Genomic DNA, 20,793 nt, shown 5'->3' with positions numbered 1-20,793 from the left:
TGAACATCCCAGCCCAGTTACCCCTCATCCCTCTGCTCCTGGGCCCAGTGTCTTACCCTTCCCAAACTCCCCTCGCCCCTACTTGCCCTGCGCAGCTCCCCAAACCCACACAGAGTATCTCTTAACTTTCTGTTGGGTAAGGCAAAAGAACACCCTTCACTTACTTCCCTTTGTCTTTCTGTCCTCTCCACTCACACCTCTCAACAGGCCTTACTTCTCACCGGCAGAGTTTATAACATTTATATTCTGTTCTCTAATGTTAATCAAGTTTTCCATACATTGTCTATAAATTAATTCTCTACATTAAAAACCAAAGAAGAGGGGGCGCCTGGGTGGCTCAGTCGCTAAGCATCTGCTTTCCGCAGGGATCGTGATTCCACGGTCCTGATATGGAGTCCCTCATCCGGCTCCCTGCTCAGCGGGAAGCCTACTTCTCCCTCTCCCACTCCCCCTGCTTGTGTTCCTGCTCTTGCTATCTCTCTTTCTCTCTGTCAAATAAATAAATAAAATCTTTAAAAAAAAAAAAGAATTATCTCTAGTGTGTTGATAATATAAAAAATACTCATGGCAGTATCAAATAGTGTGGACCCAGTGGAGAAGGTGATGCCACTACACTTGTAGCTCTTGAAGGAAAAATGGAATGTACTGTGGTTTTTTTGATGTAATACTATAAGTATGTTTTCTTTTTGATGTAATCCTATGTAATACTTGATCTACTCTCTAAGATAATCCGCTTTCTTCACACCATTTCCTTTTTAAGCTTATTGCATTCTAGGATTTCCTTTGATTGTCCCTCTCCTGCAACTTGATTATCTTCCTCTTCCTTAGATTCCTATTTCGTTTTCCTGTAGTACATCCTTAAGCAGCTCTTTTAGGAGTGGTAAGTGATAAATTTCCTCAGTCCTTCGAAGGACTGAGTTAAAAAAAATAGAATAAAATTAAGTAGTGGAAGTAAAAAAAAAAAAAGAATATTTTGCTCCCCCACTTAAATGCTAATTTGGCTGGCTATAGAATTCTAGACTCAAAATCATTGTCCCTCAGAAATTTTAAAGTCATTATTCCCTTGTGTTCTAGTATATAGTGTAACTGTTAAGAAGTGTGATGCTGATTCTCAACCTCTGATTTTTTTTTCTTTTCGGAATCTTTTTAGGAGTCTTTTGTCTTTGGATTTGTGAAGTTTCTCCAAGATATGGCTATCATTCATATGGATTAGCACAGGATGAGACCTTTCTATTTGAGGACATGGATCTTTCTTTAGCTCTGGGAGATCTACTTTTTCTCTACTCTCAATCTGAAGCTCCTATTAGATGTATGTTGGCTCTTTGTTAGTCCTCTCTGTCTTTCAATTTTTCTCTTTTTGTCCTCTTGTTCTACATTCTGAGAGATTTCATTGACTTTTTCCTCTAGCCTTTCTGTTGAGTTTTCCATTTTAGAATTATATTTCTAACACTTATTAATTATTTGGGCTTTTTTTTAAGATTTTATTTTTAAGTAATCTCTACACTCAGTGTGGGGCTCAAACTCATGACCCTGAGATCAAGAGTCACATGCTCGTCTGACTGAGCCAGCCAGGCACCCCATATGGGTTTGTTCTTTTTTTAAGAGTCATCTATTTATATTTTATAGATGCACTGCCTCCTCAAATTTCTCTGAGAATATTAATTTGAACTTTTGAAAAAGTTCACTGCTGTTCCCTGAACTATTTCTGTTTCTCCTAGGGTGAATTCTTATTCATTTTGGTCCTGCTGGTTTTGTGCAACTATCTTATGGCCCTCGCTTGTCCTTTTGGGCTTTTGAATATGAGGAGCCAGATTAATTACTGGGGTACTTTTCTATCACCAGTCTCTTTCCAGAATGAAAATGCTGATTACATGATCTGTATGTGCAGGCTATGTCAATTGACAGGTAGGAAGACTTCCCTCTCTCACCCCCATGCCAAAGTGAGTAAGGTTCTACTCTGGACTTCCCAACTACTGCCATCCCAGGACATGACTTGGTTTCTTAAGAAGACTTCTCTAGCCACCACCTAAGACAAACACTGCCAAAATACACACAAAGTTGAGAGAGGAGAAGAGGAGCAGCTGACCCACACATCCTTTCCACTCACTGTTTTCCATCAGTTACCTTAAACTTGTGCCTTTCTTCCCACTCCAGGTTTTTGTAGCCGATCATTTAAGTAGCTGGGATTATTTAAATGGAAGACATCTCTCTTGTCCCCTGAAGCTTCTTGTGTGCTCAGAGCTGTGGCTCTTTCTTCACTGCTTTACCAAAGAATAAAATCACATTTACCTTCCATCTTAGAGAAATTCACCAAAACTTGATTTGCTAATATAGCCCTGCTCCTCCACCTCTCATTTCACTCATGGATTGATTTCCTCTTGTACTTCTTCACTATCATTGTAATGGGATTTCAGGAATAAGGATGGGTAAAAATGGGAGCTCTTCATCTGCCTCAAAATGAATGCCCCACTTGAGTCATTGGGATTTACTAAATGTCACAGGAAGCCACTAGAGGCTCTAAGCAGGGGCAATGCGAACTGATTTCCATTTTTCAAAGATCACCCTGGATGCTCTGTGGAGAAATATGGAGTGAGAGGTCATTGCAGTAACTGATACCCACTAACCACATGTGCTATCCAATATAATATCTACTAGCCTTCTGTGGCTTTGGAGCCGTTGGAACGTGGCAAATACCACTGAAGAACAGAATTTTTGCTATTATTTAATTTGAATTTGAAAACTTGATACCTGGTTCAGTTATTAGAGAACTTCGATTTTGGGAACAACTTGCGTATTTCAATCTACTTTTTCAGCTATACATTTTATGAAATCTAAATACAGATGAAGTATTTTGGATGAAAACTAGCATCCAAATTGAATTGTGACTGTAACTGCCAAGTACAAAAATTTAGTGCCTTAGTCTGTTCAGGCTGCTATAACAAAGTACTGCAGACTGGGGGGCTTAAGTAACAAACATTTCCTCCTCATAGTCCTAGAGGCTGGGAAGTCCAGTATCAAGGCATAGGCAGATTTGGTGTCTGGTGAAAGCTCACCTCCTGGTTCATGGACAGCTGTCAGACTGTGTCCACACAGGGCAGAAAGGCCATGGGAGCTCTCTGGGATCTCTTCTATAAGGGCTTGAATCCCATTCATGAGGGCTCCACCCTCATAAGCTAATTACCTCCCAGAGGCCCTACCTCCAAATACCATCTCATTAAGAGTCAGGATTTCAACATATGAATCTGGGGGAGGAGAATACAAGCATTCAGTCCATTTCATTTAGTAAGAAAAAAGAATGCAAGATATCTCATTAGTAAACATTTTATATTAATTAGATATTTGATATGATACAATTTTAGACATTTTTGGTTTAAAATATACTATAAATATTAACTATATCCATTCCTTTTTAGTTCTTTTAACATGGCTACTAGAAAGTTTAAAATTACAGATAGAATTCACACATTTCTCTTGGACAGCTCTGCTCTAGAATTATCAATTCAGGTCCCTCAGAAAAGTGCCTGGCCACCTCCCTAACCTCATTTCCCTGTCTCCACTTTCCCCTTTGTTGATCATGCCCAATCCACACTGGCCTCTTGAAACCACCTAGCTGGGCGCCTGCATGGCTCAGATGGTTAAGCGTCTGCCTTCGGCTCAGGTCATGATCCCAGGGTCCTGGGATCGAGTCCCACATCGGGCTCCCTGCTCCTTGGGAGCCTGCTTCTCCCTCTGCCTCTCTCTCTCTCTCAGTCTCTCATGAATAAATAAATAAAATCTTTAAAAAAAAAAAAAAGAAAGAAAGAAAGAAAGAAACCACCAGCTTTTTCTGTCTTGCTTGCTGGTCCCTGCCTGGAATATCTCCCCAACACATCCTCACAGCTCGCTCCCTTACATCATTAAGTCCTTGGACTACCTGCAAAAAACAGCCCTCACCTTGCTCCCAGCTGCTGTCTTTCCCCTTCTCTACTTGATTTTCTTCATGGCCCATAAGCACCATCTAAACTTATACATTTTGTTTGTTCATCGTGTGTCTCTTTCGCCAAGAGGTGAGTGTTATGAGGGCAGGAGTTCTGTCTGATTTGCTTACCAGAAAGCACTCCAAAGAGTACCTCACACATAGTGGGTACCCAGTAAACGTTTGTTAAATGAATGAATGCTCACACCTCTGTGCTCTCTTTTCCTTTCCCTACCGAAGACACTGTCTGGAGAGAGTGGAGGATTAAATGCTGAGAGGAATCATACCCTCTCCCACACAGCAGAGGCTGACAAAATAGGCAAGGGAGGTACTGGATTGTGAAAAGAGGGAATGAACGCATGGTGGGAAACTTAAACATTGGGTATCTCTTAGCAGTCATGAGATTAACTATGGGAGAATACAACTGGACAAAGTGTATTAATGTATAATTGTTCCCAGATGTGTCTTTCCTTCTACAGACCAAAGAGGACTCCAGTTTTGCCTACTCAACTTCTTTCTCTCTTTCACCCTCCAAGAGGGGTGTCAGAAATACTCTTTTGAAGATACCGTTGGAGTTATCTTCTGAAGAGTTGAAAAGAAAGGAGCATGAACAGTTACACTTTGTGAGTAACACAGAAAGAAAAATGAAGGAGAATTTTGAGAAAGAATTGCTATAGTCTATGAGTCCCCTTTAGAATATCTGAAAAATTGAAATGGAAAACTTGTAATTTTGAAATTGTTTTTGGGTAACAAATTCTAAGTCTCAATTGACGTATCTGAGCCTGGACCACATGGTTGATGACTATAAAAGGTACATGTGTTTAGACCATTTATATTAAACATAAATAAATGTAAGTCACAAAAAGCAAAAATTGTCAGATTAGATCTTTTTTAAAAGATCCAACTATAAACTGTCTAAAAGAAACCCACTTTAAAGATGAAGATATAGATAGACTAAAAGGACAATGATGGGAAGAGATATTGCATGCAAATAGTGATTAGAGAAAACTGGAGTGGCTATACTGTCAGACAAAGTAAATATCAGAGCAAGGAATATCAGCACAGATGAAGGGAGAACAATTCATAAGAGGATGTAAACTCCTAAATGTGTATGCACTAATAACAATGCTTCAAAATACTTGAAGAAAAAGACTGAAGGAACCAAAAGGAAAAATAAACAAATCTAAAAATATAGGTGGTGGGACACCAGGCTGGCTCAGTAGGTAGACCAGGCAACTCTTGATCTCGGCGTCAGGAGTTCAAGCCCCACATTGGACATAGAGCTTACTTTCAAATAAATAAATAAATAAATAAATAAATAAACAAAATAGTTGGAGAATTCAAAACTCTTCTTTCAATAACTGATAAAACGAATAGACAAAAATCAAAAAGGATATGGAAGATTTGAACACCACCATCACATTAAGGTAACTGACATTTATAGAAGACTCCACTTAACGATACTCAAACACACATTCTTTTCAAGTGTACATGCAATATTTTCCAAGATAGAACATATTCGATGCCATAAAACAAGTCACAATATTTTAAAAGGACTGAATTCAGACACAGTATATTCTTTGACTATAACAGAATTAAATTAGAAATCAAAACCAGAAAGGTATCTGAATAAATCCACAAGTGTTTGAAAATTAAACAGCATACTTCCAAGTAACCCATTGTGAAAGAAGAAATCACAAGGGAAATTAGAAAATATTTTCAACTGAATGAAAATTAAAACACAACACATCAAACTTTGTGGGATGCAGCTAAAGCAATACTCGGGGAAATTTCGGCATTAAATGCATATATTAGAAAAGAAGAAGATACATGAAAAGATGCTGAATATCACTAATCATTGGGAAATGCAAATCGAAACCACAATGAGAGGCACCTGGCTGACTCAGTCGGTACAGCATGTGACTCTTGATCTGGGGGTTGTAAGTTGGAGGCCCATGTTGAATATATTTAAAAATAAAATCTTTAAAAAAAACCACAATGAGATATCTCCTCACACCTGTTAAATAGCTATCATCAAGACAAAAGAAAGTAAGTGTTGGTGAGGATGTGGAGAAAGGGAAGCCCTGTGCACTGGTGGTGGGAATGTAAATTGGTTCAGCCACCATGGAAAACAGTATGGAGGTTCCTGGAAAAATTAAAAATGCAACTATCACATGATCCAGCAATCCTACTTCTGGGTATTCACCCAAAGGAAGCAAAAACAGGAATTTGAAAAGGTGTCTGCACTATTGAAGCATTATTTACAATAAGCAAAATATGGAAACAAGGGGCACCCGGGTGGCTCAGTGGGTTAGGCATCTGCCTTTGGCTTAGGCCATGATCTCGGGCTCCCTGCTCAGCGGGGAGTCTGCCTCTCCCTCTGCCCCTCCCCTTCTCTTGTGCACGCTGCCTCTCTCTCTCTCAAACAAATAAAATCCTTTTTAAAAATGCCCAGTGTTGTTAAAAAAAAAAAATACGGAAACAACCTAACCTATTGTCTGTCAAAGGATGAATGGATAAAGAAGTTGTGATACACATATGCACATACACACACACACACGCATGCGTGTACACAATGGAATATTATTCAGCCATGAGAAAGAAGGAAATCCTGCCATTCGCCACAACATGGATAGAGCTGGAGAAGGTTATGCTTAGTGAGATAAGCAAACAAAGAAAGACAGATACTGTATGACAGCACTTACACTTGGAATCTAAAAAAGCCGAATTCACGGAAACAGAGCGTAAAATGGGGGTTACCAGGGGCTGGGGGTAGGGAAAATGGGGAGATGCTGACAAAGGGTACAAGCTTGCAACTAAAAGATGAATAAGTTCAGGAGATCTAATGCACAGCACGGTGATTACAGTCAACAATACTGCATTCCATACTTCGAAATTGCTAAAAGACTAAATGGTCTCACCATAAAAAAGAAACAATCATTATGCGATGTGATAGAGGTGTTAGCTAAAGCTACGGTGGTGATCATACTGTGGTATATAAATGCATCAAATCCACACACTGTCCACCTTAATCTTAGACAATGCTGTAAATTAAATCACTCCAGGATCATGACCCGAGCCGAAGGCAGTCGCTCAACCATCTGAGCCACCCAGGCGCGCTCATTAAGGACTTTCTTTCCCTCTCTCTAGATAGCAGATGAGATGGAATACTGGGAAGATGTTAGACTCCATGGTCAGACAAATCCAGGTTTAATTCCTGGCTCTGTTCTTTTTTTAACTGTGTCACACTGGGCCACTCACATTCTCTCTCAGCCTCAGATTCCTCCCTTGTGAAATTGAGTTAATAATGCCTACTATTCAGGAATGCCAAGAGGATTAACCTAAAGTGTCATACAGTGGGCATTCATACTCATCCGTGTATCACTAACGGGGAAGGGCCAGTTGTAGGTTAGAGGACAGCAAATACCCAAAGACTTAAAGAGAAGCTACATGGGGAAAGTTGGAACCCTGACACTTAGACTCAGCTATCACATCGTTGTTGGAGAAACTCAAATTACTGAATCAAGACATAGAGCCCAAGTAATGAGATCATTTCTACCCTTGCACTTTTTTTGTGTAGTATCTGCCTTAACACAGGATTCTTGACACTTCCGTATGATTTTCTCTGAAAGGTTATCTTTTGGTTCCAATGTTGTTGACATCTCACATAGTCTGTGAACCTCTCTTTTCTAAGAACTGCCCCTCCCCCATCCACACGGTGGTGGCGGTTATTATTATTATGATGATTTAACCCTTCTAAAGCACTGCTCTAAGCACTTTATAAGTATTAACTGTCTTCATTCTCCAATACCTCTATGAGGTAGGCATTGTTATTATCCTCATTTACAGATAAAGAAACTGAGGCTTAGAAAAAAATCAAGGAAGTTGCCATGGATACATTCATGGTTCACAAACTTGCTAATCTCGGGCGCCTGGGTGGCTCAGATGGTTAAGCGTCTGCCTTCGGCTCAGGTCATGATCCCAGGGTCCTGGGATCGAGTCCCGCATCGGGCTCCCTGCTCCTTGGGAGCCTGCTTCTCTCTCTCTCTCTATCCCTCTGTCTCTCATGAATGAATAAATAAAATCTTTAAAAAAAAAAAAAAAAACTTGCTAATCTCAGGATCACCTTAAAAATTACTGAGGATTGGGCGCCTGGGTGGCTCAGTTGGTTAAGTGACTGCCTTCGGCTCAGGTCATGATCCCAGAGTCCTGGGATCCAGTCCCGCATCGGGCTCCCTGCTTGGCAGGGAGTCTGCTTCTCCCTCTGATCCTACCCCCTCTTGTGCTCTCTCTCTCTCTCAAATAAATAAATAAAATAAAATCTTTAAAAAAAATTACTGAGGATTCTTGGGTGCCTGGATGGCTTAAGTATCTACCTTCAGCTCAGGTCATGATCCTGGGGTCCTGGGATCGAGTCCTGCATCAGGCTCCCTGCTCAGTGGGGAATCTGCTTCTCCCTCTCCCTCTGCTGCCCACCCCCTGTTTCTGCTCTCTTGCTCGCACTCTCTCTCACACATAAATATTCTTTAAAAAAAAATAGTGTTAAGGGAAATCTTCAACTTTTTTTTGTTAAGATTTTATTTATTTATTTATTTCACAGAGAGAGAGAGACAGCGAGAGCAGGAGCACAAGCAGGGGGAGTGGGAGAGGGAGAAGCAGGCTTCCCGCTGAGCAGGGAGCCCGATGTGGGACTCGATCCCAGGACTCTGAGATCATGACCTGAGCCGAAGGCAGCCACTTAATGACTGAGCCACCCAGGTGCCCAGGAAATCTTCAACTTTTCATGTTTTGGGGGCGCTCCTCCTGGGACCCCAGGGAAGCTACACTTTAATTTTTACTAAGGTCAGAATGACTTCAAAGCATGAGCTCCATTTCTGCCCCAAGCAAACATTGTACATGTGCTTTGTTAGCAAATAACCTAAAAGAAACAATTCAAGCTAAAGATAAGGGTAAAAATCTCCCTAAGTTCCCTTCCCATCCCTCCAAAGCCTATAACTTTGCACAAACTAAAAGCATAAGATAAAGTTTATAATTTTCTGGAATGTCCTTCATCCCTATGACTTATAACTCTTGATGTAACAAAAAAAACATATATAACCCTGTATTAAACATCCCTTCTCTGGAGCATTCTCTTACTTGTGAAGATTATGTATCCTGGGAAGTTGTCCTCACTTGGGCTTGAATAAAACTCTCTTGCTTTTTTTAGGTTGGTTTTTTTTTTTTTTGGAAATTATAAAAGGTTTGTTCACTTTGCGTTGACAATAGCGAGAAGAGTGTCATTCTTTTACTTTTTAAAATCTCTTTAATGTCTGACTTAATAGAAGATTAGGCCACCTGAATTCTCCCATCTGCTTTTGCATTCAATCTATTCTGATATCCCATGTCATGCAGCCTCTGGGAAATGCCCCTGTACACTCTTCAGAGAATGAGTGAAAAAGCCAAATATATTAGTATCGTTATAAAAGTAATTTTTGTTTAATCGTTCTTAATGAAAATAATTTTGACATTGCGAGACCCCTAAAAGTGTCTGGGGACTCCTAAATCCCCATAGTTTGAATACTTGGTTACATAATGAATCCCATAAGAGCTTATTTAGCACAGCCTTGCCCCATTTCCTGGCCTAAGTTTAAAGCTGGGTTCCTGACAAATGCCAGGCCAAGGAGCCCTTCTCCAGGGATGTTATGCTTGGCACCAGCAGGCTGGAACTCAAGACTGTTTTAGGCAACGGATGGTCTAACTTAGGAGCCATGTTTTGTTTTTGTTTTTGTTTCTACCTGTGGAGAAAGCCCTTCCATGGTGAGTTAATAATGAAGGCCAGCCACTGAAAGAAGCAGAGATAAGGGCGAGAAGGAACATTCAGACCATATTCAAATCCCTGGTTCTGACTGTTCCTAAAGCTAGGAGGAGTATCTTGTCCTTGAATTTTAGGCCACTCTTTATTTTCTTTATGATGAATCCTGTTTTTGGCTTAAACTAGAGGGAGCTGGATTTCTATCACTTGCAACCAAATGGGTCTTAATGAAGATTTTATTAGTCAAGGGACACCTGGATGGCTCAGTTGGTTGAGCGTCTGTCTTCGGCTCAGGCCGTGATCTCAGGGTCCACATTGGGCTCCCGACTCAGCCAGGAGTCTGCTTCTCCCTCTGCCTCTGCTGCTCCCCCTTACTTGTGCTTGCTCTCTTTCTCTGTCAAATAACTAAAATCTTTAAAAAAATTTTTTTTCTTTATGGGGCGCCTGGGTGGCTCAGTCATTAAGCGTCTGCCTTCGGCTCAGGTCATGATCCCAGGGTCTTGGGATCCAGCCCCACATCAGGCTCCCTGCTCCTTGGGAAGCCTGCTTCTCCCTCTCCCACTCCCCCTGCTTGTATTCCCTCTCTCTGTCTCTCTCTGTCAAATGAATAAATAAAACCTTTATAAAAAAATCTTTCTTTAAAAAACTATTAGTCAAGTCTTTTTTTCTTCAGGTTTCTCCCCCCTTTTCTTAATTAAAAAGAGGTAACACCACAAAGATACAAATGTAGGGATCCGAAGGGGTACATGCACCCCAATGTTTATAGCAGCAATGTCCACAATAGCCAAACTGTGGCAAGAGCCAGGATGTCCATCGACAGATGAATGGATAAAGAAGATGTGGTAGATATACACAATGGAATATCATGCAGCCATCAAAAGGAATGAGATCTTGCCATTTGCAACGATGTGGATGGAACTGGAGGGTGTTATGCTGAGTGAAATAAGTCAATCAGAGAAAGACATGTATCATATGACCTCACTGATATGAGGAATTCTTAATCTAAGGAAACAAACTGAGGGTTGCTGGAGTGGTGGGGGGGTGGGAGGGATGGGGTGGCTGGGTGATAGACATTGGGGAGGGTATGTGCTATGGCGAGTGCTGTGAATTGTGCAAGACTGTTGAGTCACAGATCTGTACCTCTGAAACAAATAATGCAATATATGTTAAGAAAAAAAAAGAAGAAGAAGATAGCAGGAGGGGAAGAATGAAGGGGGGGAATCGGAGGGGGAGACCAACTATGAGAGACGATGGACTCTGAAAAACAAACTGAGGGTTCTAGAGGGGAGGGGGGTGGGGGGATGGGTTAGCCTGGTGATGGGTATTAAAGAGGGCACGTTCTGTGTGGAGCACTGGGTGTTATGCACAAACAATGAATCATGGAACACTACATCAAAAACTAATGATGTGATGTATGGTGATTAACACAACAATAAAAAAATTCTTAAAAAAAGAGGTAACAAATGATGCTGAAGTAAGCTAAGAACAAGCTGGATAAGAGACAACTCTGGCTGAACCACTCCCAATCTTAAAAGTTTAGACTAGAATGCTGTTGATGTGAGAATCAAGCATTTTAGGTCTTCCTCTGTGACAAAAAAAAAACTTAAAATTACTTCTGACAGTGTCAGTAAATCTGACTCCAAATTCAGCCACAACACAATTAAGCTCCTTGCCGCCTACCCCTACCCCAGGAGGTGGCACTTTTAGTTTCTCAAATTACAGGTACAAACAACCTTACTCCGTTTAATTTCTCCAAGTCAAAAAGACTGACACTGTTAACTCAAACCTCTACAATTTTCAATAAAGGGCTTAGTGGGCCCTGGATTCAATATATTCTCAGTGACCTACAATATGGGACCTTCCTGCTGCAATTGTATAAAAGGGCCTAATTAGAGCTGTAGCCTCGAGATCAGGCTTTTTGATTTCTGAGTTCTGTGTATACAATGAATAAGAAAGGCACACTCAGCCACTGACTTATTTTTAATGTGATTTTTATAAATGTTCATGCTCTAAACAAACTGCTATTAGGGTTCTAGAAAATTATATATAATGAATTAAGACTGTACCACCTCAGGTCCAAACATCTTGATTTCTCTACTTTCTAGAAAAACACCTTCAATCGCTATTCAAGGACCAAAGGTCTTTGCAGAATGCAGAGTGTCTCTCCGGGTCTATTTGTGTCTGTCTTTACAACCGCGTGACCTCAAAGACAGAGAAACTCAAATAAAGCAAGCAGCAAAAGCAGAAGAGTTGCAAAGGTGGGGGAAACATTCAGTGTAATGCAATTGGTAACATCAGTAACATACTTTTGAATTGCCAGCATAATGCTAGTGAGAGATCCAACAAAAGCCTCCACTATTACAAAGAACCCTGAGAAAGAACTGCTCTAATCTTTAAAAAAAAAAAAAAAAAATACATGTGATGAACACTTTTTTAGTTTTCCTCTATCACCTTTTCATTTTTAAATTTGACGTTCCTCTTCCTCTCCTGAACCACACCCAGAAATTCTTCAATGGATTTCTGTTATGCTAGATGTTGAAACATTGGCAGTCAAAGCCAAAAGATCAAAGGTCAGACCTGAGCACTATCATTTACTAACTGCAAAGTCTCAGACAAAATTGGTATAATAATAGTTCTCTTAGAATGTTGATATGGAGATTAAATGAAATAATATACGTATCAGTTGAGATGACTTTGAATGAATGTTACAGAAAACCTAATAATAAAATTGGCTCGCATAATTGCCAAGGCCAGAAGTTGGACTAGTTTCAGGTAAAGCCTGCTCAAGTATCTCTAATGATGTCACAGGATGTTAGTTTTTCTTAAGGTACAAGTTAATGTTACCTTAAGGCAGGCTTCCCTCAGGGAGCAAGATGGTTGCAAAGAGCTCCTAGGGCTATATACTTTTTTAGTCATATTCAATGGAAGAGGGGAAGACTCTTTGAGCATCTTCTGTGGAAGAAGAGATTTTCTCTTCCAGAAGTCCTAGCAAACATTTCACCACACCCTGGTTCTTGAGGGGGTTACTTATCCGGATTCCCCCGACCTAATTTTTAAAGTCAGGGGAAGAATAGCTTTTGCTGAAAATTTTAAATCAGGCAACCAGGTATAAAGCATGGATTGATCCCACTCAGAACACTTGATTGGGAAAAATGAGGACGTAATGAAGAAAAAGGAAGGTGGGAAATGGATGTGAGATCATGACAATCTGTGAGAATGCACCCTGAAGAAGGATGCTGAGTAAACTGAGGTGAATTCCATCTCTAGGTTTCGTGAGGGAAATACACCTGTCCAAAGGATTAAGGATTGGCTGTACCCTTGCCAATTAGACCTTCAGAATGTTCCATAGCATCTTCAATACTTGAGATTCTATCACCATTACCCACCCTTGCTTTTCCATATAGTTTAGGGTTTATATACCTCTAAACCAAATGGTTTAGCTTCACCTGTTCTTTTTTGAACACAATGTTAAGTTTTATTTTTTAATTTTTTTAGGTTTATTTATTTATTTAAGTAATCGCTACACCCAACATGGGGCTTGAACTCACGACCCCAAGATCAAGAGTCACTTGTTCTTCCAACTGAGCCAGCCAGGTGCCCCAAGCTTTGCCTGTTTTTTAATTTTATAGAATTTAAGATGCCATTATTTAATGTCTCACTGAGAAAAAAGAAAATATCTTAACTATATCAGGACCCAGTGCTAAGAAGTCATCAATTGAAATTTGGTCAACATATGTCAGCATTGTTAAAAAATGTAAAAAATATATATATCTTAGAAAGAATGGAATACAATAATACAATACATGGTATTATCTTGTGTGATCACTCCTGTGTCTTGCTTCTTTGGCTTAACATCATGTTTGTAAGATTCATCCATGTTTTTTATAGCTTAATTTCATGTAATGCATTAACATACTACATTTTTATCCCTGCTCTTATTTATGGATATTTAAATTGTTATCAGTTTTTGAATCATATAATCAATGCTGCTATGAACCTTCTTGTTCAAAACTCTTGTGTATACATGGGCATAAGTTTCTCTATATACCTAATGTTAGAATTGCTGAGCCATAGAACAAGCCAATTTTCATCTTTCCTGCATAATGCCAAACTGCTTTTATAAATGGTTCTTCCTAGGGGTGCCTGGGTGGTAGTCAGTTAAGTGTCCGACTTTTGGTTTCAACTCAGGTTGTGATCTCAGGGTTGTGAGATCAAGCCCCGCACTGGGCTCCACACTCAGTCCAGAGTCTGCTTGGGTTTCTCTCTCCCTCACCCTCTGCCCCTCCCCCCCCACTCTTTCCCTCAAATAAACAGATAAATTTTTTTTAAAAAATGGTTCTTCCTCAGGGTGCCTGGGTGGCTCAGTCGGTTAAGCGTCTGCCTTTGGCTCAGGTCATGATCCTGGGGTCCTGGGATCGAGCCCCACGTCCGGCTCCCTGCTCAGCGGAGAGCCTGCTTCTCCCTCTCCCTCTGCCTGCCACTCTGCCTACTTGTGCTCTCTCTATCTCTCTGTCAGATAAATAAATAAAATTTTTTTAAAAAATGGTTCTTGGGGCGCCTGGGTGGCTCAGTTGGTTAAGCGACTGCCTTCGGCTCAGGTCATGATCCTAGAGTCCTGGGATCGAGTCCCACATCGGGCTTCCTGCTCAGCAGGGAGTCTGCTTCTCCCTCTGACCCTCTTCCCTCTCGTGCTCTCTCTCATTCTCTCTCTCTCAAATAAATAAATAAAATCTTTAAAAAAAAATAAAAATAATAAAAATAAAAAAAATGGTTCTTCCTATTCTCAGTCTCGCCAGAAGTGTACAGAGTTCCTATTAACGTATATCCTCATCAGGACTTGAAACTGTCTTTTTTTTTTTTTCATTTTTACCAATCTGATGAGTCTGTAATTTTATCTTATTGCAGCTCTAAGTTGTATTTCCTTTATACTAACGTGATTGAACACCTTTTTGTTTGTGTCATTTGGATTCCTCACAGGTTCAAATCTTTGGTCCATTTTTTTTATTGGGATGCCTTCTTATCAAATTGTAGGAATCCTTTATATTTTGGACATAAGCCTTTTTTGTTTTTATGTATTGCAAATATCTTTTCCTATCAGGTGGTTTGTCTTTTCACTCTCCTTATTGTGTACTTGAACTGAAATTCATATTTTAAATGTAGTTGCATTCATGTGTAGGGGAGGCAAAAATTTACCTCTATCTCCTTAGAGATGGGACTGGCTGGAACTGAGAATTAAATCAACATAAACAGATTAACAAGAGAAAGGCATACCAATTTTTGCATGTACATGGGAATTGCCATAGGAGAGTGAAGACCCAAAGAAGCAGCTGGAGCAAAACACCTATATACTAAGCTGGACAAAGAGTAGTAAATAGAGAAAATAGGACAATACAAAGTATCTTGAGTCAGAGCGGTTAATTGTAAAGTGACTCGGAAGATAAGGCTTAGTTGAACAGGATTTGTTTGTATACATTTCCCCTAATCTTTGACTCTCGAACTCTCTGTCTCTGGTTATAAGAATGTTTTCTTTCTTCCTGGGATAGGCAAGACATCTTTCACATCTTTCAAGGTACCAGTCACTCTTCTGGGCACTTTGACACATGTGTTTTCATTTCACTTAGTATTTTAGACTCCGGGAGATTCAAAAAAATGTTTGGAAACAGAATCATTATATGCAAAGCATAAGGAGAAATAGAATTTTCCTTTTTATCATGATCTCAAAAACCCAGCTTCCTGGGGCGCCTGGGTGGCTAGTCTGTTAAGTGTCCAACTCTTGATTTCAGCTCAGGTCATGGTATCAGGGTCATGAGATTGAGCCCCAAGTCAGGTTCTACGCTAAGCATGGAGCCTGCTTAGAATTCTCTCTCTTCTTCTCCCCTGTATCTCCCCTCACTTGTTTGCTCTTTTTCACTCTCTCAAAAAACAAACAAAAAACACAGCTTCCAAACTGTATTCTGAAAGGAGCCTAGGGAGGGATTTCAGTGGATGGTTATATATGATAGAAAAAGGAAGGAACAGAATGGAGTAGCAGAAAACAGTATACACAGTTAATGAAAGGAATGACTCAGGTTTTCAGCATAGGTGCCAGGTGGATTGGGTGGATGGGGTACCATTTGCTGATGGAGGGAGCAGAAGGAGGAACAGAACACAAATTCAGGACTCTTGATTCCAAGTGACAGAATCCCACTGTTTTTACCCACTCCCAACCAGTTTAAGATTTTAAAAGGGGGGAAGTAAGGGCAACTTAATGGCTCATCAACACAAGAAAACCAAGGGTAGATTTGTTTAGGGCACAGCCATGCCCCAAAGTTCACATGATGTCATGGCTTCCCCTTCTATAGGCTCTCTGTTTCTGCTTGTGGTGTTCATTCCTACTGCTCTTGGCTTCCTCCTCAGAGCTGAAGAAGAAAATCTACATTGTCCTCTAAAGTCATAATCCCAGAGATATAGATTAAGAGGAAACATATCCTAGGATAGCCTGGCAGAAATTTCCAGAAACGACTTTGATTGGCCTGGTTTGTGTCAGATGTCCACCTAGATTCGTATGACTCTAGGACCTATTCTGTTCACCACTACTGAATATTATCTTAGCACTAGCCATTTTTCCCCCAGTCTGTCTTCCTATTTAGACTCTAAGTTCCTCAAGGACAAAGAATCACTTATTTTTTTAGCCTGAGCATGGGCACTGTGCTTGGCACATGGTATTAGAGGCTTTAAAAAATGTGTTGGACTAAAACTAGACACATCTAAACTCTGATGGTTGTGTAAACTGAGTTACTTCAGTATCTTGAAAGTGTAGCTAAATGGTATAACAAGAAACCACAAGGTGGATGAAGTAAAGGGTGGAAAAAATCATGGAACACTTATGTTTGGATTTTGTGAAGGCGAATCATACCCACTAGTCTACTAGAGTTCTCTGAATGTGCAGATGGACAAAAGGACAAGGTAGAAGAGCAGACCTTACTTGGTGTTTCAAAAAGCCTTTGATAGGGGTGCCTGGGTGGCTCAGTTGGTTAAGCATCCGACTCTTGATTTCGGCTCAGATCATGATCTCTGGGTGGTGAGACCCAGCCCCGCCTCTGCTCCATGCTGGCTGTGGAGCTTGCTTGAGATTCTCTCTCTCCCTCTCCCTCTGCCCACCTCCCTTAAAAACAAAACCAAAAAGCCTTTGATAGAATTTTAGATTTCTATTGTTGTTGGTTTTAATTTTTTTTTAAACTGTGTCTAGGAAACAGAACCAAATTCAAGTATAAGTGAGAAAGTGTAATGATGGGGACTGATCTTTTTTAATGAATTATCAAGAAGGGGTATGGACAATAGAATTTTTAGTTTGCATGTAACAACCCTTTCAGTTAATGCAATACTTAGTTGATTAAGACAAAGATAAACTAATGGGAACTACCTTGCAACACAGCCCCCGCATTGTTCCAGAGTCAGGCAGGGTATGTCAAGGGTCTGCAGGTCCCCACTCTGCTTTTTCTTTGGTGATGAGTTCTCTAGCCATACCTGCTCTTTTACCTTTAATGTTAAAAAAGAGAATAATGTGGGGCACATATTGGCTTTGACCATGCTTTGCCTCATGGAGCAGGCTTCAAAGAGAAGTGTGATGTGGTAGATAGAACTCGTGGCCTGGAACCATGACCACTGGGAGACTGCAGTCCCTGTGACCAACCTCAAGTTGTCCCGCCAACTCATGCTCGGTTTGGTTGACTTTCAGCTCCAACCACCTGTAACCTTCCTTCTGAAGTCCGATTCTGGTCCTGTGTGGATCACCTGGCAGCACCAGATTATTGCTGTAAGCAATGGCGTTTCTGAGGAAGAGAGCAAAGAAGAGGGGAGTGAGGAGGTGGAAGCTGAGTTACACCCCATTTTGCCTGCCAAGAAACAGGGGGACAGGCCATAAATCCTCTTTGGTCAGCTAGCTGCCTGCCACATATGCTATGGACCAGATTCCTGTGCAAGTTTCAGTAATTTTAAATGGGTCTTCTCCATTGAAGAGGAGGGTTGGAGGTGGGGGGGGCCTCAAGAGCGAAGGGGGTCCCATTCTCTATAGGACCCTAGTGTTCTTCTAATCCTATACCATGCCTGGGGCTTCCCTTTTCTCCAGGAGTGGGAGGAACGCTTAACTTCTATTCTGACCCTCTCCCCCCATTTGCTATGAGGTTCAAAGTCAGCATCTGAAGCTCAGGATTACACATTTTTAACACTTTTTACATTTTTGGATAAAGGTTGGAGGATGTAAAAAAAAAAAAAAAAACAACCAAATTCTCCAACCACATATGAAATGCTTGGATAAAATAATAAAAGACCAAGAGATGATTAAAAACATCGCAAAATGCGAAAGTGCTCTTATTCTTGTAAGCTTAGAGGTGGTTTGAGAAGAACAGAAAGACTCGCTGTGACTTGGAAAGCTTGTTTCTCAAAGGGTGGGTGGGGACTGAAAATGAAAATACTTTTAAGAGGATATTAAATAAATTCGCAGAGGACAAATACATCGGGTATTTCTAAGCCCTACCTGAGAACCGTGAGGGGTGATGTGCCTGACGACCGGGGTCAGAATGTCTGGCCTTCTAGTCTGGGCTTGCTCACGCCTACTTATTAATGCTGCGTGTGTGCCCCAGGGCAGACCACTGAGTATTTCCGGGACTATTTCTTGGCTGTAAAACGACTATAACCGGAATACCTGTCCCGACTACTTCAAAGGGTGGCTTGGTGTTCAAACGAAGCCATGTATTTAACGGTGTTTTAAGCACTATAAGGTGTTTAATAAATATAAGGCGTTTTTGTCACGGCATCGCTGGAATTATTGCAAACTCCCAGACAAGGGGCATCCAGGGAAGGGCGATTTGGCTCATCCAAGCAGAGATCATGCGCTTTCATCAATTCTTGTCCCTCATTTACGGAGACATTTTGTTGAGGAAAACTTTTCTTCGAGATTTTTGTTTTAAACCTGCTATGGCAAGTAGCAAGGTGCTGTCTGTAAAAGCACCACGCAGACAGAGGTGAAGATAAACTGCCCAGAAGCCGCCGAAACGCCAAGATTGTCAGAAGGGAGTTTTCCGCGGAAGCGCTGCCTTCTCTGACAAGAACGCAAGCTGTGCGATCGATCAGGATGCCGGCGGCCAAATGGCAGCATGAATTGGTAGAACTGATCGTCCAGTAACGTAGTTATTATAATTCCGTCCTGATACATTTAATGATTTGTCACAGTTCCCCGAAGGAAGCAGGATGTCGCAACGAGCTTCAAACTCCGGGCGTCCCGCGCTGCGCTCCCCAGAGTGGAGAAGGAATAATGCGCGCGCACTCGGCTTGGACCGCTGCCGGGGCCCACGAACCCGCCTCTCCGGCCCGGCCCGGCCCGGCGCGCGAGCGCGCGCGCCGCGAGCCCATGTGACCGCAGGCGCGGCGACGGCGGGGAAGGGCGGGGGCTAGGGCCGGCTCCGCAGCGCCGCGCAGGCGCCCCAGGGCCGCGCCGAGCCGAGCCCCTCCTGCTCCCTCTAGGAGTCAAAATGGCGGCGAGGGGAACCTGGAGCAGCCCTGGAGCCTGAACCACTGACAGGAGCGGAGAGGGCGGCGGCGGCGGCGGCGGCAGGAGGAGGATGGCCGGGGGTGCTGGCGCCGGTGCGGACGGCGGTGCTGGTGGCGGCGGCGGGAGCGATGGCCGCGGTCCCAGCGGCGGCAGCAGCAGCAGCGGCGGGAGGAACCTCCGGGGTGAGTGTCCCTCGGTGTCTCTGAGGCTGGGAGCCGAGGCTGTGCCCGGCGCGGCGCGGGGCGTCCCGGCAAGGAAGCGGCTGTGCCGAGGAGGTGGGGGCGCCGGGCTTGGGCTGGGCCGCCGCGGGGGGCGCCAGGCCGCCGGCAGGGAGAGGGCAGTCGTCGGTCTCAGGCTGAGGCGGCGGCGGCGGCGGACTGACCGGTGCCCGTGCGCTCCCAGGGGCAGACTGGGCTGTGCGCCGTCGTCCCGGGGGCAGAGGCGCGAGGTGTGGCGCTCGGGGCGGGGAGAGCAGCCCGAGGTGGCCGCGAAGGCGGCCTGGCCGGCTCCGGGATTCAAGGGGCGGGACCCGCCGCTCCCAGGACGCCGGGAAACCGCTCCCGAGACTCGGACGCGTATTTACCCGGCTGCGGTGCTGCGACCGCCCCGGGGTGGGCGTGAGAGCGGCCGGCAGGAATAGGGGAGGGAACAGGCCTGCGGACGGCTGCGCCCGGGGAGGGGAGAGAAGTTAGATCGTCCGGGTAAGTTACTGTTCCGGGATCAAACTGGAATTGCGTTTTGACAGGTTGGGAGGAAGACAATACCTGGTGTTTGATAAAGGAGTCTGTGCTTGGAGTATTTGAATGGCTAAAAGCGTGAATTTTCAGTGCCTTATCATTTGCACAGCTGTTTACTAGCCTTACCCCGAGGATGAGAACTTTCTCACCGTCTTTTTGGAGAAGCTCTGGGGAGTGTTGTTTCTGCTTTGAACTACAATAGCACCCCTTCGCATACCAGCACAGATAATACAGATAATACCGGATTAGGCCTAATTTACAGAAGCAGTCTTGGTTATCTTTACCAGAGTAATGTTCCTTCTGCCAAAACATCTTATTGTCATGAGAAAATAGGCATTTTTACAGAATTACTTAGTTTTTTTCAACTAACAGAATCTTTTGTCTCTGAATGGCATCTGTTTCTTTTAGATTGTTGAAATACATTACTTTCTTCCGGAAATGTGGAAGAAAGATTTGAAATAGCAAGAATCATACATGTTAATAGAAGCTGTGATTAAACTTGTCCTGGAATTTTGGAGTCAGAAAACCTTTAGAGATCTGGTATGACTTGTTTTAAAGCTGAGAAACTAGGCCCAGGGAGATGAATGACTTGCTGTGGGTCCTACAACTGGCTGGGGATTGGGCCAAAACTAGGATCTGGGCCTCCCTACGCCCCCATTTAGAGAGCTCTTCTCACTACACTTCTGAGCCTGTTATTCCTCACTGATTGCATTCTTCACCACCAATACTGGTTGCCCATCCCTAGGTCTTTGTGCGGTAAAGTTGAAAGCAGAAATGAGAA

General features: G+C 42.6%; 1 protein-coding gene and 1 long non-coding RNA gene across 4 annotated transcripts in view; one reads left to right on the top strand and one right to left on the bottom strand.

Annotated features, from left to right (window-relative positions):
* Positions 1-518: 518 nt before the first annotated feature.
* On the bottom strand, positions 519-19,070 carry LOC141373303 (uncharacterized). 2 transcript variants are annotated; one of them, XR_012379143.1, is made up of 3 exons: positions 18,262-19,070; positions 17,419-17,557; positions 519-2,261 (listed from the first exon to the last, which is right to left on the bottom strand). It is a non-coding gene; the product is annotated as an uncharacterized lncRNA (long non-coding RNA). The 2 variants fall into 2 exon arrangements; XR_012379144.1 differs by having other exon boundaries at positions 519-2,258.
* A 175-nt stretch (positions 19,071-19,245) lies between these two features.
* BTBD7 (BTB domain containing 7) overlaps positions 19,246-20,793 on the top strand; it is an 80,254-nt gene continuing 78,706 nt past the window's right edge. The window contains exon 1 of one of the 2 annotated variants that reach the window (XM_073895809.1): positions 19,246-19,457. The gene's annotated coding sequence lies outside the window, so the exon portion shown is untranslated. The remainder of the gene's footprint in view (positions 19,458-20,793) is intronic. The other variant, XM_025869431.2, reaches the window with a different exon arrangement.

The sequence above is a fragment of the Callorhinus ursinus genome, unplaced genomic scaffold, assembly GCF_003265705.2.
Source record: "Callorhinus ursinus isolate GAN/ISIS: 27379988/994484 unplaced genomic scaffold, GSC_fseal_2.0 scaffold8, whole genome shotgun sequence".
Classification (NCBI taxonomy): domain Eukaryota; kingdom Metazoa; phylum Chordata; class Mammalia; order Carnivora; family Otariidae; genus Callorhinus; species Callorhinus ursinus.
This window is presented reverse-complemented; position numbering and strand designations above follow the sequence as displayed.